Source organism: Neophocaena asiaeorientalis, unplaced genomic scaffold, assembly GCF_003031525.2.
Source record: "Neophocaena asiaeorientalis asiaeorientalis breed wild unplaced genomic scaffold, Neophocaena_asiaeorientalis_V1.1 scaffold14, whole genome shotgun sequence".
Classification (NCBI taxonomy): Eukaryota; Metazoa; Chordata; class Mammalia; order Artiodactyla; family Phocoenidae; genus Neophocaena; species Neophocaena asiaeorientalis.
In genome coordinates this window covers 1,152,679-1,169,936 of record NW_020175192.1, presented here as the reverse complement: position 1 = coordinate 1,169,936, position 17,258 = coordinate 1,152,679, and the positions used below count along the sequence as shown (strand labels likewise).

Genomic DNA, 17,258 nt, shown 5'->3' with positions numbered 1-17,258 from the left:
AAGAGATCACTTCACGTTTTAAGTACTAAGGTAGAATAGAAATTTTCTTTGGAGGAGAAGACGTTAGTAAATGCCTTGGGTGAAGTAGCTAACACTAGAACAGAAGGAAGTAAAAGAGGTGGTGTTTTCTTCGTGGGACTTGGGGCAAGTGACTGCATTTCTCTGGGCCTCCGTCCCTTAGTTGTAAAGTGGGGCCAGTGGGTTGGATGCTTCTGATTGCCCAGCAGCACTAACACTGTGTGGTCTGACTGGGGAAGGCTGGTAACGTGGTCTCTGGGGCTCTGGGAGGGGCGCTGATGGGTTGTCCTGGTCTCTGCGTCCAGCACGTCTGCCTCATTCCTTGAGTCTTAGGGGGACATGGAACTGCCTCCTTTTACTTACTGTTTCACACCACTGTAGGGAATGATCTCTAAGGTTGCCAGGATTTAAACTAGACAAACAATAGGAAGTGACCCCAAAAGGAATTAAAATAACCTAAACATGGACCAACCACGTGAAAGCTGTCCTGAGGGAACTGTAAAGAGAAAGGAAACTTGGACCAGAAAGATGGAGGTAAGAAGTCTGGCACATCATCAGGGATGGAGTTAGATGAACGAGGGCCCTTGACCTCATCCAGGGAGGTGAGATGGAGGGGTTGCCTCTTGGACGTTGCCATGTTAAAGGTGAAATGAATAGAAGCTGTGCTCTTTGACGGGAAAATATGTTTTTAGTTATCTGTTATCCCCAGTGTAACTAACGCACACCCTTACACAACGTGTTGACTCTGGGGAAAATTCACGTCCTTTGGGAGGTTATTGGCACAGGATCACGTCTTCCGAGGCGACTGTCCACCTTGGTCCTGATGGCACAATTGAAGTCTCCTCGGTGGACTGCAGCTCTGCCCCAGGCTGCACGTCAGCGAGATGGGGGGTGAGACCCATGGCACCCCGGGCTGCACGTCGGGAGGAGGCTTGGTGAGTCATCGCTGTGTGGAGACATTTCAGCACAGACTGTGAATACGAGCATTTATTCCACCAAAGTCCACTTGGAGCCTCAGGACCTTTGAGACAGTTGCCTTTTCTTGGTCCTTCCTTCTGAGTTCTGGCTCCTGTGTATTATCTTAGGAGGCAAGCTGGCTATTAATAGACATTTGGTAACTATTTTATACACTGTGTTAAAAGCCTGAAAGAACCACAGTATTTATCGTGTTGGCCAAGTACCTTATGGAAAAACCCAAACGAACTTTTTTGGCTAACGCAATAACAGAATTCAGTCTGGAATACTCTTGCAAACAAGTTTCTCTTTTATTTTTATAAGTCCCAGATTTATCTATCAGGATAGCTTGAAGCTGAGTAGAAATGCCATTTCTTTATTCAGCAAGCCTGTAAAACCAGTAACGTCTTCATTCCACTCCTCGATGTACAGCTTTGAAAAATGTTTTCAGTGTAAAATATGAGGCTGAGGAACATTTGGGGAGAGTATAGCAATACCAAGAGGTAATGAGAGCAGAATTTCTGTTTCTGAGGGCCTCGCCTGAGCCACCGCACGGGCACCCCAAGGGCCTGGGGATGGGGGCGTCCGGCCGTGGACTGCCCTCTCCGGGGGGGTCGGGTCCCTCTGCTGGGAATTGGAAAAGTCTCTGTTACGAGGAGCCTGTCTTCTTTAGTCTTGTATAGAAAGTGACATTGTCTGTTGCCTTAACATTGCCAGCTGTCTGCTCACACCCAGATCTAAAGGTGGGTTCAGGGTCAATCAAACATTAGCAACAGAGAATTGGACGAAGCAGGGTGGGGGCCTGGATTATCTCCCTGGCTCTTACCAGCCTTCATACCTAATATTCCTTCTTGATGAATTGGCACTTTTTGCCCCAGAGAAACGTAGTATTACATTTCCTCCAAGTTGTTTCAGGTAATACACTCGTCTCTTTAAGTCTCACACATGTGTACACGGTCCCCTACTCCCCTCCCTCACCCCCAGTCAGTAATCGTTCTTTATACCTTCCTCCAGGCTTTGAGCCATGGAGGTTTAAGGAAGCACTGCCATCCCGGCCACGCATGCCTGGCATGTGAATAAGGCCTTCTTTGCAGCCTCCAGGACCGTCTATTCCCAGCTCGCGAAAGCATGAATGCACGCTGTCTGGAAGGGGGCCCATTAGAGGGACCCCTCTTCCTGGGAGGAAAGGCGGATTGGGGGTGCTCTGTCGTTGGTTGTTTTAGATGTAAGATTTGCTCTGGGAATCTTTCATTACAGTGAGTGATTTTCAATATGTTTGGCTTTTAGATTTTCTGGGGCTGGGGAAGTGGTTTAAAAGGAAGATAATCACCCAAAGAACACATAGTGTTTTCGTAGTATGTTAGCCTTCAACCATGGTAGGAGATGAAAAACATACAGTAAGTGCAGACCTGACCCTAAGGCACGGAAGATGGAAAAATCCATCGTCAGGACTGTGGTTGTCTTGAAATATGTTGATGGGAAGTGTTTTCCCAACTGTACGGGGGCCGGGGTGGGGATTCAAGGCATCGCAGAAGCAGAGCGATCGTCATTGATGAGAAACAAGGTAGATACACAGACGGGGCCTGAACGCTGTGCTTTGCATCCTGTTCCAGGCGTGTGTAGCACTAGAAAGTTTTTTCTTTCCCTTTTGCCCTTAAAGATGTGCTTGACTGCGTGAGCGGATGATGCCCGGGTTTCTGCCTTCAGGGGGTGTCTGTTGGGGGAGAGCTGAGGCACAGGCGTTTCCTCTCCGGGGGCAGCTGGAGGCTCAGAGCGGCTGGATGCACAGTGCGGGCCCCCTGCGTTGGGGGACCAGGACAGCTCTGCTGAGGCCACAGCAGATGGGCTGTGTCTCCTCATGGCTCACAGCGGTTGGCGGCGACAGAGCCAGATGAGGGTGTTACCAGCTTGGCCCCTGTCACCAAAGGAGTGAAACCAACAACTCTCTTGTTCTGATGTGTTTATCGCCGCAGCCTCAGCATCCTCCTAGCAGACTGATTTTCCGTGCTTGCGGCCAGCTGCTGTGTTCCACTTCAGGACTTAAAGGTTTCCTATCAGGAAAGAGGAAATAGAATAATAGGAGGCTTTCTTGTAAGGAGGAAATCTGTTTACTGGTAATATGGTTGTTAACTATTTAGATGGCATACACTTATTGGATGATGCAGACCTTTTTATTTGATAATAAATGTGTCGTATATTTACAGCAAAAGAAAAAAAAAAAAAGAACAAACTAGAACTACAGCTACAAGCAGCAGTGTATAAGTCTCGCAATCATAACATTAAACAAAGCATCCAGAAATTTAAGAAAAGCATACACTGTGTTACTTCATTTAAAGTTTCAAAATAGGCAAACTAAACTATAGTGTCAGAGCAAGATAACTGCTGCCCTTGGGGACTGGAAGAAGGCACAAGATAGAGTTACAGGGATGCAGGTAATGTTTGGTTTCTAGTCTCCATGATGGTTGCATGGGTGTGTTCACTTTGTGAAATTATACCAAGTTATATGTTTGTAATTTATGCACTTCTCTATATGTAACATTTAAATAAGTAATCAAAAACAAACAAAAAAGTTTACCCATGTCAAAAATAATCATTAACATAGCTGCATTTCTCCCATAATCCTTTCTCTGGTTTCTTCTTTATTTAAGTTTAACTTCTTTCTCTCTCTCTCTCTTTTTTTTAACATCTTTATTGGAGTATAATTGCTTTACAATGGTGTGTTAGTTTCTGCTTTATAGCAAAGTGAATCAGCTATATGTATGTATATATTCCCCATATCCCCTCCCTCTTGCATCTCCCTCCCTCCCACCCTCCCTATCCCACCCCTCTAGGTGGTCACAAAGCACCGAGCTGACCTCCCTGTGCTATGCGGCTGCTTCCCACTAGCTATCTGTTTTACACTTGGTAGTGTATATATGTCCATGCCACTCTCTCACTTTGTCCCAGCTTACCCTTCCCCCCTCCCCGTGTCCTCAAGTCCATTCTCTACATCTGTGTCTTTATTCCTGTCCTGCCCCTAGGTTGGACGACGCAAACCTTTTTTTAACCGAAACATCACCTTAGCATTTTAACTTTGATTTTTAAAATCAGTGAGGGTATTGGGAACATAAATTTATGTTGCAGTTGTTTTAGTTACTGAATTTCAATAAAGAGCAGGAGCTGGTGAATATGCAGAGGGACAGCTTTAAATGATGGGTGGGAAAGGAGTTAGTGCTGGTTGGGAGAATCTAAAGATATCTAACCTCTGAATCCAGAAGAGTGAACATTAAGAAGGGGAATGGCTGAGGTGGAATATGGGCTTGTTCCCCAAATCTTGACATACTAGGATGAAAGGGCACTCTTAGGTCAAAGTAAGTCTCATAAGAAAAGATGCTGTTCACACATGAAATTTATTGAGGCTGTGGCGGGATACCCATAACTGTGTGTGTCGGTGGTAGATCCATCAGCACTTCTGTTAGAAGTCAAGATATACCTGCCCTTTAGTGCTCATGAAAAGGGAAGAGCGGACCCTCCCATAATAACAGAATATTCTAAGTGTCTGTCCCATTATTTTTACAGGGAGAGTAACACAGACAGTCATGAAATAGATCAGGAATGAAGATCCTTATCTCTCTTCCAATCCAGGCTACATATTATCTGTGTTGCTTTAAAAAAAAATCTCTATAGCAATAATAATACTGTATTACAGAACATTTGAAAAGTCTCAAAAAGAAGTATAAGCCATGAAACCAGAACCTTCACACAGACAATATTGGTTTGGTGCATACTTCAGATTCTAGATAGCTTTTCATTTTGATTTTTAACCTTCATTTAATAAACAACTTTGCTGGCTGCTGCATAGTGAATCCATAAAAGGTCTCTGCAGCATCCCGCCAAGGACCTGTGCTGGGTGATGATAGCTCAAGGTACTCCCCGGTGGTGAGTCATCTTCATGTGGTCTGACCGGAGCCATGCCAGTTCCAGGGCCTTTGCTGGGGGAGCTCTTGCAGATCCAGGGTGGGAGGGTTGAAAGGCCCCGCCCCCCTAGCAGGACGTCTGTCTAGGAACCTTTGGGGATGCATGCTGTATTTAAGAACCTTGTGTTTTGCTGTGTGTAGGAGGGAGTGGGTTGTTCTGGACAGGTGCTGGTAATTCTCAGCTATGATGCCATCACCTTTGACATAGGGGGTGATGTGCAAGTGGGTTCTGAGAACACTCCCTTAGCTAATGGAGCTGTTCACAAGGAAAAGGATGGCCTTTCTTTGATGGGAAGTGTATCTGTGTGATGGCTCACTGGTTCACTCAGAACCCAGGCTTTTTGGATGTAATGGGACCAGGGGATTCTGGGTGGCAGTACAGTTGCCTCCCAACCAGCTGGCAGCAGAAAGCTTTGCTCTTCCCCACAGTTTTGAAACATTATAATCTTCTGGAGGGTGTGGCAGCACCATGTTACAGAAAGATTATGGGGCTGAACACTGCTTCTCCCGCTCATCAGCAGTGATAGAAGGTATAATTATCCCCAGTTTACAGATGAGGAAATTAAGGCTTAGGGAGATTGAGTAATTGGCTGGAGGTCACACGGTTAAAAGAGTCGGATCTGTAACTCAGGCCTGTCTGACCCCCAGACTGCACTCTGAAATCTGCTGTACCCTCTCATCTTTCCCTCCCTCCCTCCCTCCCTCCCTTCCTTCCTTCCTCCCTTCTTTTTTTCCCTCCTTCCTCTGATCTGTGGCAGGATGTAGGGGATAGTGCACTGTGCCCTTTATACATGTGTACATGAAATTGTGGTTACAAATGTTACCTGCAGAGCCCAACAGACTTACCAGGTTTACATCAAGGTCTGGCCACATCCTAGCTGTGAGGCTGGGCAAGTTACTTAACATATCTTTGCCTCAGTTTCTCCATCTATAAGCCAGGAACAATAGTAGTACTTACTTTATGTTGTTAAAATAGTAAATGAATTACTCCCTAGAAAGCACTTAGGACAGAGTCTAGCATATGATGAGCAGTCACTACATGTCAGCCATTATTATTTTGTCATAATTTGCTGCTGTCTCTTCAGGCAGGAGAAGAGGTGGGTACTTTGTGGCTGGCGGGACATGCAGCAGGTTGCCCTGATGCTCGGGGTCTCGGCAGACAATGTTCTAGGTAACATATTAAGCAAAACTTATGATCAGCCAGTCTTTAGGTAACAATCTAGGTAGAAATTAACAGGGTATGTGTGCTATACTCTTATTATGCAAAAAAGAAAATGAAAATTTAAGATGATATCTGATTCTGATGAAAAACACTTTCATGGTAATTTATAGGTTCTGGGCAGATTCAATTTAAACCCTTTTGGAAGAAGTACAGAGATAAACACTTTTGGAAGCAGTACAGAGATACAAGTTCTGGGGGATTCATATGACTAATTGCTCCCAAGGAGGCTTCAGTTTTGTTGGAAACACACAATTACTTGTGGTCGGCTTTGTGGGAGGGTTTGAATTGATGATGAGAATTCACATTTGGGGTTGATGCAGAGAGTATGGAGGACATCATCCTGAAGGATGATGACATAATTGGGTCAAAGAAAGAGATGGGAAATCATGGAAGACACGGACACAGTGGGCTTGGGTTACAGAGTTCTGCTTTTTAGTATGAATTTAAGAAATACCATTGCACCCTCTTCTTCTGGGAGATGCCTTGATAAACTTGCCCAGAATATATATGTCCCCCAAAGGTACACTGGGCATTAAAATGCCAAAACCATCCTAAGACAAAGACATGCAAGTTGGAAAAAGCTTTACCTTCTCAGTGAGAACTGAATCAGTGATTCCATCATTTAGATGAAGCTAGTTATTCACAACTTCAACAAATGTAATTAGCCATCAGATACTGGATTTTGACTATTACATCCCACCGACCTGTTCAACACAAGGTTTACAGATTGGAAGGTGAACGCTCTGTGTTACTTTTTAGCCTCAAAATTCCCTTGAAGGAGCTGAAGCTTGCTAAATACCACGGCTGCTGAAAATCTGGTTGCACAGATAATTTGCTTGGATTTTGGAATTCCTCTTGACTTTTCTTGGTGGTTCCCATCTTGAAATATATCTTAATAAAGTATGATTGGTTGAATAATAAACCATAATTTCTCTATCATTGTTCTGCCTGAATAAGATTTCAGGGTTGAGAGGAGCCTTAAAAATCAGCTGTTTGGACCACACATTGGATGTCTGAGTCTTCTGTGCATCAAGCTGTCTGATCGATGTCTGGATACTCAACAATGTGGGGCTCAGCCAGTGTGGTCAATTGGACCCTCCACTGACTTTCCCAGTGGAGAAGCTCAGATCCTTCAAATTAGCTTTATAGGTCCATATAATGTGCCCCCAGTGTCCCCTTTGTCCTCATCTCCTGGCAGCCCTGTTCAATTACTCTGCCCCCATCACACTGGCCTTTTTTCCAAACATTCCAATCATGTGCCCATCTCCAGACCTTTGTACTTTGTACTTTCTGTCCCCTCTGTCTAGAATACTCTTTCCATGATACATTTCTTTTGCTCTAGTTCTTCAGTTGCTTCCTCAACCTGTACTGGTGCTAGACTGACATTGATTTTCTGTCATTACACTAAAATTATTATTCTACTGATTTTTGACTTGCATTGTAGCTCTTGAGAAATCAGCTAGTTGTTGTTCCTTTGAAGGTACAGTTGGCCCTTCGTATCTATGGATTCCACATCTGAGGATTCAACCAACTTTGGATTGAAAATATTTGAAAAACAATCCAGAAAGTTCTGAAAAGCAAAACTTGAATTTGTCACAAGCCAGCAACTATTTATATAGTATCTACATCGTATTTACAGCTATTTACATAGCCTTTACATTGTATTAGGTATTATAAGTAATCTAGGAATGATTTAAAGTATACGGGAGTATGTGCATAGGTTATATGCAAATACTACACCATTTTACATAAGGGACTTGAGCATCCGTGGATTTTGGTATTTGCAGGGTGGTTCTGGAACCAGTCCTCCTTGGATACTGAGAGACAACTGTAATCTGTCTTTTCATTCTGGCTGCTTTTAAGACCTTTTGTCTCTGGTGTTCTCTAGTGTCTCTGTGATATGTCAGGAGGTCTTTCGATGAATTTGTTTGGGATTTGTTAGATCTTCTGAATCTTTGGATTGGTGTCTTTCATCAATTCTAGGCCATTCTCTTCATTTGCTGCCTCTGATCCAGTCTCTTTTCTCATGGGAATCTGATTAGATTCGTTAGACAACTTCAACATCCTCATGTCTTTTAATATCTCCTTCAGTTTTCCATCTGTCTTTCTCTGCTTCATTCTCAATAATTTCTTTAGTTCTGTCTTCAAGATGTATCTTCATTGGTGTCTAGTCTGCTAATAAATATATCTGTTGCATTTTAAATGTCACTTATCTTACATGCTTTTATTTCCAGAAGCTCTATTTAGTTTAAAAAACCTGCTTATTTTTTAAGTTTCTTGTTTCATATTCATCTTATCAGTTGCTACTTTTATTTCTTTAAACATAATTGTGTTATGTTTTGTGTTTGATAATTCTAATATTTGAAATCTTTGCTGATCTTTTTGTATGTGTGGTTTCCACTGGTTCTTCCTCCTGTATATCTGTGATTTTCAAGTGTGAATTCAGTCTTTTTGAAAACTTATATGTGGGGCTTCTTTGAGGTCTTGATTGAAGGTGGGTTCCTCCAGAGAATTTGTTTGCTGCTATCAGATTTCTTGGTGATCCCACCAACCTGGGAGCACCCTAAAATACAATTTTGTCTTGAGGTTTGCCGGGCCACCAGGCACTGTGAATTTGCACTGCAGGTTCTATGTGAGAGCTAGATCTTGACGACAGATTTTTAGCAGAGGTTGTTTCCTCCACGTAGTCATGAGGTTTGAGAAGTCAGATTTGTTTGCAGTCCCTGGGAGGCAGCCATACTGCTTGTTATGTGGTTGCTGCTGTGAAAATTCACATCATTTTTCAAGATACTTTATTCAAGATACCTTATTGTTTCCATCAGAAAAATTTCATAATGTTACCAAGCCAAACTTGGGTCCGCTTGCCGGCACACAGTAAAGCCAATCTACTGACACCGGGTTGTGGTGAAGAAAGTACAGTGTTTATTTCAGGGCACCAAGCAAGGAGAACGGGCAGCTCATGCTCAGAAGACCCGAACTCCCCAATGGCTTTCAAGAAAGGGGTTTTAAAGGCAGCGTGAGGGAGGGGCTGCAAGGCACGGGATCAGCTCGTGCACAGTTCGAAGTGGGTGGAGACCTTATCTGGGTGATGACATCCCCCGTCACAGAGAGCTTGGAGTTCTTTGCACTGTCTCAGTGTCTGGAGTTCAGAATGGTTTGGCAAAACTGTCTGTTCATGATAAGAGTCAGAGATGTCTGTTATGGAGGAAAATCTTTGTATCATTCTAGGAAAATGATTTCTATCAGTGGCTTTTTCAAAGAGAGATTAGGCCAGACTGTTCTATAAAAATTACTGCTCTAAAGTTTATTTGATCATTACTCAATATATTGCATTCAATTTGTTAATTGAAATTCTAGAGATTATCATATTAAGTCAGAGAGAGAGAGAGACAAATATCATATGATATGACTTACATGTAGAATCTTTAAAAAATGACACAAACTTATTTGCAAAACAGAAACAGACTCTCAGACATAGAAAATAAATTTATGGTTACCAAAGGGGAAAAGGTGGGGAGTGTAGATTAGGAGGCTGGGATTAACTGCACACTACTATATATAAGATAGATAAACAACAAGGACCTACTGTATAGCACAGGGAACTCTACTCAATATTCTGTAATAACCTATATGGGAAAAGAGTCTGAAAAAGAATATATGTATATGTATAATGGAATCACTTTGCTGTACACCTGAAACTAACAAACATTGTAAATCAACTATACTTCAATTAAATATAAGTTTAAAAAATACAGTTTTGTTCATGAATATGTAATAAAAATACCCATGTGTATTTGGAAATTTCATTAAGTTTGCTGGATTTTTTGGAACAGGTTTTTGGGAAGAGAATTGTTCTGAGATGTTGAAGGAGTGATATAGTGGTATGGTGAGGGACATACAGCCTGAAACAAACTCATTATATTCACTGATTCCTGAATTATTCTTGAGATACTGAAACAAAGCAGTTGTTATGTGGTTGCTGCTGTGAAAATTCACATCATTTTTCAAGATACTTTGTTCAAGATACCTTATTGTTTCCAACAGTGTACGTCATGTTCTAGTTTGCGTGGTGCTGGCCTCTGAAGGCTCCTTGGAGCGCCCGGCTTCCCAGCTCTGCCAGGTGCCTTCATTTCTGAGGTTGGCACATAGAGAGCCTCTTTCTGTCCCTCACACATCTCATTATACAAACCCTTGCTGTCAGCCGTTCTGACTGTATAGCTTTTATTTAGGATGTAGGCAAAAAGTATGGCCTTCGCTTAGTAATTTTTGAGCAATCCAAAATATTTGCAATCCTCTTATCTATTTTACATTTTGTAAATAATTCGGCCGTTGAATTTCACAGAGTACATAATATAACTGCCCTCCTGGGACATAACACTAGTCTGTGGTAAGCATTATGATCAGCACTGAAATACACATTTTTAATCCATTTAGCAGATAATCAGGTCACTAGGTTCTTTTCGAATATTCAGGTGAGCTGAGGAGAAACATGATAACGTTATGTCCCAAGAGGCTTGTAAATGCGTGGCCATTTCTAGTCCCTGGTATCGCTCAGGAAATACCTGCTGGATGGGAAGAGTGTTGAACGGCGTAGCTTGTCAAGGTGGTACCCAGTGGGCTTTCGGCTGACCGCTCCCCACCTGGTAGGGATGCGCTTGCTGTTGCAGATCCAGGAAATGACCTTCAGGGCAGCCTGTGATGCCCACGCGTGGTTGCTGTAGTTTTTCAGGCCCCCTATGGGGCACGCACGGGGCCACAGAAAGTTTGCTCTGATTTACTGGCCCATGGACAAGTGGGGTCTCCATGTACTTGTGGTGGGCTGAATCACAGCCCTCCATGCTTGCCTGTTGTGGGGGGCCAAGGGGACAATACACGTGTTCCCCGAGGAGTTGGACACCAGATGTGTTATCATCAGCATCATCAGCATGGCTGTCGTCCCTTCTTAGTGACTCGACAAGATCTTGACTTGAGGAACGTGTCTTTTCCCCCCTCTTGAGGATCCAGCTCAACACAAGAGATGCTGTTAAACTTCACAGTAGGTACCATTTATGTGGCTCTTCCTACGTGCTAGTCTTTTTGTCAATTAATTGTTAATTGTCACCAACACCAATGAGATAGATGAAATATTGAAGCTTGGAGAGATGAACTAACGTGTAAAAAAAAAAAAAAAAAAAAAAACTAACGTGTAAACTAAGAAGGGGACAGAACTGAGGTTCATGCTCAGGTCTTTTTCACACTGAATATGGTGCTTCCTTATCCACTGTGCTCTCCTGCCATCTAAAAAGAGAAGTGCCTACACTGAGGTAAGGAGCTGTCACATTTGTCTGAAACAATAAGTTTTTTCTAAATAGGGGCTCATTATTACTCCTAGTCCAACAATCCGTAATTTTTTTTTTTTTTTGCGGTACGCGGGCCTCTCACTGTTGTGGCCTCTCCCGTTGCGGAGCACAGGCTCCGGACGCGCAGGCCCAGCGGCCATGGCTCATGGGCCCAGCCGCTCGGCGGCATGTGGGATCTTCCCAGACCGGGGCACGAACCCGTGTGCCCTGCATCGGTCGGCGGACTCTCAACCACTGCGCCACCAGGGAAGCCCCACAACCCGTAATTTTAATGTTGCTAATGGTTTTCAGTATCTCCTCTAATTATCTTTATTACTTCTCTGAAAACTGAGGCCTTAATTCATTGACAGGTTGTCAGAATTGCCCTTCAACTTTTCAGTGATCAACAGTAGCACTCAGGGTCTTTCATCAGCTTGTGGTGATGAATGGAGCTCGCTCACTCTCTGTCTCGCTCTCTCTCTCTCCTTCTCCCTCCCCATCCCTGCCCCCTAGCAAGGTCAATGTCTAATTCCCTTAGGATCCTCAAGCACACCAGGCAGCATTCTTATTTTACACATTATTGTATTTCCAGGATTTTTCTCTGTCTTCCTATTGATTTTTGGCTTCATTAATTCTTCCCATCACTGCGAAATTTTCTTCTTCCTTTGTGATCAACATCTCTTTTAAAGTATTCAGTAGGCTTATTGAGATTTGTCGATTTTTTCATTCTTGATTTATTTCTTATTATTTTTCTTTTAATTATAAGGCTTACTATATTTTGCTCCTTCCCTGGGGATTATTTTGGCTGTTTTCCTGTCCCTTTTGCCCCAGTTCTGTCCCAGGCTGTCTGGAGTCTGGGTTGGGCTGTGGTGGAGCAGGGCCTGTCAGCGCCTGGACTCGGTGTAATCACTCAGGGCCTGCCCCTCATTCCCTTCCTACCCGCCCCTGCCCCCTTGCCAGCGCCAAGCAAGGCTTTTCCCTGGGGCCCACAAGTTGGCCAGAAAACGGAAAGCAGTACCCCCAGCATCGGGTACGGGTGGCCTCTGTGGCCCCTGGTCTTTCCTAATGGAGTAGGTAGTGGGTTCCATTCATGGCTGGGCACCTGGGCTTCAATTCAGGTGGCTGGTACCTATTACCTCAAACCTCACACCCACCCTGCAAGGTTCATTACTCTCTGTGCTTGACGGTCAAGGAAACTGATGCTCTGAGAGGTTAAGAATCTTGCCAAGGAGCACACAGCTTGTCAGCGGATGCTCTGAGATTCCAGCCCTGTCTGTGTGACTCCAAAACCTGCATTGTTTCCACCACGGTACATCCTTTCTGTCCAAATGAATTTGGTACTTGAATGCTGTCTACAATTTTTGTTATCTTCCTTTGGATTAGCGCCTCCGTGTCCTAATTAGAGGATGTTTTAGTTTGTATATTAATACTATTGCATCATGCTCCCTATTTGATTCATTAATAATCTCAGTACATCGTTTCCCTTGTTCACTGTGTTAGAATCAAGTACCTGGTGAATCCCGTTTCCCAGCCTCTCGCACTGTGAGGGCAGGCCTAAAGTAATACCACGTGTTGCCCTGACCATCTAATATCAGTAATATCAAAATCAAGGTTACTGATTATTTTCCTTTTAATGAATTAAACTTTGATGCTTAAAGGATTTTTACGCGGATTCTTTCATTTTATCGGTGCTGGCTTTTTAACTCTTAGACCCGTGTCTTGCCTAAACAGAGCATTCTGCTGATGTTTCCATGGGAATATTATTAATATTGGGCTGAGTGCAGGCTAGGGTAAGACCTTGATAAATTTAGGGTATGTCTCAGTTCCATAAGATTCTTATAATGAGTTTTAACCTACAGTGGAAGTTTTAGATTAGATGCCTGAGGTACTTTTTAGTTTTGTAATTCTGGTTTCCAATACGTTTTGGCTTGGTAAGTATCAATATTGCCTTTCTTACTATCTTTTCTTGAGGGGTTGAGGAAAGTCTTTAAAGTGTATATTTTGTGAGTAGGAAGTTAACATATATTAATTGGGGAAAATGTAGAAAATGCAGTGATATATAAAGAATAAAATATTAACCACCTATAATCTCACTTTCTCACTTTCTTTTGGCCACTTCAGGATTTTGTTCCAGTCCTTGTGTGTGTGTGTGTGTGTGTGTTTTATCAGACCTGAGATCACAACACATGCACAATTTTTTATTCTCCTTTCTCACTTAAAGTAGATCATAATAAATTCTCCATCATTAAAAGCTTCATGAGCACTATTTTAATGGCAAGATAATATTTCATAGTATGTATATGTCATCACTTATTAACCATTCCCCAGTGGTAGGCATTTAAATTGTTCCTAATTTTATGAATAATGCTCCCATGTACACTTTAGTGCATCTGCTTTGTCCAGATTTATGACTGCTCTGTTTAGATTGAGTTTTTTCGAAGTGAAATTAATAGGACAAAAAATATGATCATTTTAAAGGTACTTGATGTATAATGCTTGCCAAATTATTTCCCAGAGTTAGCAGATATAAGCTATTTTATATGGGATGGATAAACAACAAGGTCTTACTGTACAGTATAGCACAGGGAACTATATTCCCTGTGTCCTGTGATAAACCATAATGGAAAAGAATATTAAAAAAGAGATTGTATATATAACTAAATCACTTTGCTGTACAGCAGAAATTAACACAACATTGTAAATCAACTACTCCTCAATAAAAAAAATCGAACAGTAAAAAAAACCAAAATTATTTCCCAGTGTGAATTTCCATCCAGCCAGCAGTGGGTGGGAGCCTGGACTCATTACCCCCATCAGACATTGTGTGCTGACCTGGCTAATTTGAGAAGCAAAAACTAATGGTGTTTCAATTTGCATTTCTTTGATTATCAGCAAAGTTAAACATTTTAAATCTGTATATAAACTTTTCTACTCTTTAAAAAAAATACTTTTTAAACTGTTGAAGTCTAGAATATTCCTAACAGTTCATAAGGGATCTTTATGTATTAAGGCTATGGACCCTTTCTCCATTATATTTGTTGAAAATATTTTCCTAATTAGTTGTTGGCTTTTAGTTTTTTGATGTTTTAGATGCATTTAATTTATTATTTTTTATTTATAATGTTAACTTGCTATATAATTTATAATATATTGTAGAACATATAATTTACTATGTAAAAATAAATTTATTAATTTAATTTACTAGTTTTATTTATTTTTGGCTGCATTGGGTCTTCGTTGCTGCGCGTGGGCTTTCTCTAGTTGCTTCGAGCGGGGGCTACTCTTTGTTGTGGTTCACGGGCTTCTCACTGCGGTGGCTTCTGTTGTTGCAGCCCGCGGGCTTCAGTAGTTGTGGCTCACAGGCTCAGTATTTGCAGTGCACGGGTTTAGTTGCTCTGCCGCATGTGGGATCTTCCCAGACCAGGGCTCGAACCTGTGTCCCCTGCATTGGCAGGCAGATTCTTAACCACTGCGCCACCAGGGAAGTCCTTAATTTACTAATTTTAATGTTTAAGTAGTCAATTTTATATTTTATGTGCGTGTGATTTCTGTCCTAGTTTTAGAAAGTCTTTCCCCATACAGAAAGGAGATAATACATTTAACTGTTTTTTTCACAGCTCCTCTAATGGAATTTTTAAACGTTGTGATTTACTTGGAATTTATTTTGGAGTATATATTTCTAACTTGATTTCCTCCAATAGGTAATCAGTTGACCCAGCAGTTATTTTGTTGAATAAGCCATTGTGTCACCACAGATTTTTTCAGCACTAAATCATGTATTCATGTTTTGTATCTCTTAGAGTCTGTTTCTATGACATTTTGTTTTATTGATCTGTTTCTTATTTACAGTAAAAATTATACTTAAAAAATTTATTTTATTGAAGTATACTTGAATAGCAAAGTTGTATTAATTTCTGCTGTATAACATAGTGACTCAGTTATACATATATGTACATTCTTTTTCATATTCTTTTCCATTATGGTTTATCACAGGATATTGAATATAGTTCCCTGTGCTATACAGTAGGACCTTGTTGTTTATCCATTCTCTGTGTAATAGTTTGCATCTGCTAATCCCAAATTCCCACTCCATCCCTCTCCCACCACCCTCCCCCTTGGCAACCACAAGTCTGTTCTCTTTGTCAGTGAGTCTGTTTCTGTTTCGTGGATAAGTTCATTTGTGTCATATTTTAGATTCCACATATAAGTGATATCATATGATATTTGTCTTTCTCTTTCTGACTTATTTCCCTTAGTATGATAATCTCTAGTTGCATCCACGTTGCTGCAAATGGCATTATTTCATTCTTTTTTTATGGCTGAGTAGTATTCCATTATATATATGTACCACATCTTCTTTATCCATTCCTCTGTCAACGGACATTTAGGTTGCTTCCATGTCTTGGCTATTGTGAATAGTGTTGCTGTGAGCATAGGGGTGCATGTATTTATTTGAATTATAGTTTTGTCTGGATATATGCCCAGGAGTGGAATTATAGGATCATATGGCCACTCTATTTTTAGTCTAAAATTATGCTTTTAATTACTGTAGATTTATAATATGTTTTATTATTTGAGAGGTTGTATTTCTCCTTCTTACAATTATTTTCCAGAATTTACTTATTTTAACCTTTTAATTAAAAAAAAAAGTCAAAGAATCATTTTGCCAAATTCTTTATCCTCTATCTCCCTTGACCTCCCCACTTCTACCCTAGAGCAAAAACAGACAAAATGAAAAGCAAAAGGAAACACAAACATAATTGGAATTATGTAGAACTAATAAAAATGATTTAGGCAGAACTGAGCTCTTTTAGTGCCTATCTAGAAAGGCACTTTCCTTTTAAACATAAGCTTCTCATTTTTCTGTACTTTGCTTAATCTACAACTTTATCATCTCAGAGATGGTTATCATGCGTCTCTGTTTGAGCACCAAAGATGGTGTAAGGCAGAACTGTGTGACTACAGCCTGAAAATGGCTAAAGGTGGCCAAAGGCTGCCCACCCATGGCTCTCAAGCTGGCATGGTTTTTACACTTTTAAAAGCTTGTAAAATCAGGGGCCTCCCTCGTGGTCCAGTGGTTAAGACTCTGCACTTCCACTGCAGGGGGCGCGGGTTCAATCCCTGGTTGGGGAGCTAAGATCCTGCATGCCGCATGGCATGGCAAAAAAAAAAAAAAAAGCTTGTAAAATCAAAGAAGAATATTTGACAGAGACCTTTTGTGGCCCACAAAGCCAAAAATATTTACTCTCTTGCTCTTTACAGATAAAGTTTGCCGAGGGCATCTGTAGCAAACCACCGGCACACAGACAGGTAGGCGGAAGGCTTTTGCTTGTTTGTTTAATGCATTTAAGGTAATCTTAGTTGAGTATATGAGTAAATGACTACAGGTTTTGTTTCTTTCTTCGTTTTCTCCCTACCTTTCAAAATGTTTTTATACATTTTAAAAAGTGCCTTGAGTGTTGTGAAATTTTTTGTAAAGTACTTCTTTTTGAAGGCTCATGTCTGCTTGTAGGAACCTTTTTTTTATGACCTGTGTCCTGAAGCAGGGCTGATGGGGTCAGCAGCTGTCCACACAGACATGTCTGCAGGGCTCCAAGCAGACTCCCAAGGTCTGCCCCATGCTCCAAACCCTGCCAGCAGTGCTATTTCATATACTTCTTCTTAACTAGAGTAATGCATTTTGTTAACCTGATGTGATCCAATTAACTTCCATCTACAGTCGACCTTCCATACCCATGGGTTCTGCATCTGAGGGATCAACCAACTGCAGATCGAAACTATTTGAGAAAA

The 17,258-nt window shown here is 41.6% G+C and overlaps 1 protein-coding gene across 4 annotated transcripts in view; it reads left to right on the top strand.

Annotated features, from left to right (window-relative positions):
- The window catches only part of CSGALNACT1 (chondroitin sulfate N-acetylgalactosaminyltransferase 1), a 255,249-nt gene that overhangs the window by 32,282 nt on the left and 205,709 nt on the right, over positions 1-17,258 (top strand). For 2 of the 4 annotated variants that reach the window (XM_024765172.1, XM_024765176.1), the window contains exon 2: positions 16,731-16,778. The exons of 1 other annotated variant lie outside the window; for it this stretch is intronic. The gene's annotated coding sequence lies outside the window, so the exon portion shown is untranslated. Of the gene's footprint in view, positions 1-11,096; positions 11,186-16,730; positions 16,779-17,258 lie in introns of all 4 variants that reach the window. One more of the 4 variants, XM_024765174.1, reaches the window with a different exon arrangement.